A 1,683-nucleotide genomic window follows, 5' to 3' on the forward strand; every position below is an offset into this window, starting at 1 on the left:
AAGCTCAATTTACAACCAGGCGTTTTTTCTCACAATCCGCCCCCACAAGTACTTTTTGTAACAGTGGAGCTCCTTGTGAAAGAGTGCGTCCAATATGAGCATTACTGCGTTTCGGCTTTGAATGGTAGAAGGCTACATTCAAAACTAAAAATACAGTAAAGCTACCGCTATGAACGGTGTGTCGCTTACCACCAGGCCCACGACTTGCTCGTCCCGTCACTCCGTTTAAAAAAGCGCTTTGTCCATCCATTTTGGAAACTACGCCGTAGACGTACATAGGACAAAGATTTAAATTTATAACACCTCTCTTTTTGAGTAAAAATGTAAGTAAGTATACAAAGCAATGTAAAATTCTACTTCTTAAAAGTATGTGGTGAAAGCGAAGACATGATTTGGATTAAAATGATTGTATCTGCAAACTTCATGGATTAATTTAAATGTAATATATAATTGGACGTAGTTAAACAAAAAGGATCCAATGCACAGTCATTTTCAAAATATGGCAATTTGAAGTTAAAAATGCTTCTCACTCTTGTTTTATTTTCAAAACTTGTTACTCATGTAACTCCAGAGATATTTATTTATGTTTATATGTTAGATTATTTTTGCTGATCTAAGAGGTTAGACTTTAGGAACCATTTGGTACATATACCTAACTCATTTTTGTATAATTTTGTGGATTGGATCTTTTTTGCTAACTACGTCCAATTGTAGCCGGTTATTTGTGATTATCTCAGCAGATTTATAATATCATAAATCAGAGTTACGATTATAGCGTGGAAATAAATACCAATTCAAATTTCAAGTTCATTTTGAGACTGATGATGATTGAATGATTAAGTAAATCGTTTAACTTATGATTTTGTTGCCTTTTAAATTCGCTATCATCCAAACGTTGGATATAATCATTAGATTGGAATAAAATTGGAATAAAAATGTCGTAATAAACATTAATTTCCATTGAGTGAAAATAAAGTTATCACATGGTGTCGTGTCTGTTTTGTTCTATGGTGCGAACAATCCGGTTTTCGCTCACCTATAAAGTTCGTCCTGTGGCCTTGTACCTATATCATCTCGTATTTTTCTCTTTTCTTTGGGATTGATCCGCAAACAACGGTGCGGCATCTTCTGTTTACAACATTGGGAAGAAAGCAACACTTTTATCAGGCGGTGAGAATTTTTTAACTAACCCCTCCAATAATTGTCGTATTAGAGGGGTTACACCACTGTCCTCTTTAGTACGACAATGATTAAGTATTTCAATTCGAATTTTTACCTGCAGCCACCTTCATCACAATTTTAACTATTCAGGTAAGGAAGACTCTTGTCACGTAGGTACCCGTATCTAAAACATTTTGAGATATACTGCTCAGGTAAAGGCGCCACAAAGCCCAAAACAACCGTTTATATTTTATGTTCGGTTCCACCTAGCGCTTTGATTTCGTCACACACTCACATAAAACCGCCGTTATTGTTTTGTCCCCATAAAACAAAAACTTTTTATGGCTAAACAAAGTAGCATGACGTTGTGTGAAAACAAATATGTTTTACTCAAACTTTGTATTATTTCAGAAACAAAAGACAAAAGAAAACTAGAAGTAAAACCCTAGAAATTGTACTAATATTAAATATAATAACGCACACACTCAACATAGCTAGGGAAACCCTGTGTTGCTGGTGCTA

This window comes from Hyposmocoma kahamanoa, unplaced genomic scaffold, assembly GCF_003589595.1.
Source record: "Hyposmocoma kahamanoa isolate Upper Pololo Valley unplaced genomic scaffold, ASM358959v1 63, whole genome shotgun sequence".
NCBI classification, from domain to species: Eukaryota; Metazoa; Arthropoda; class Insecta; order Lepidoptera; family Cosmopterigidae; genus Hyposmocoma; species Hyposmocoma kahamanoa.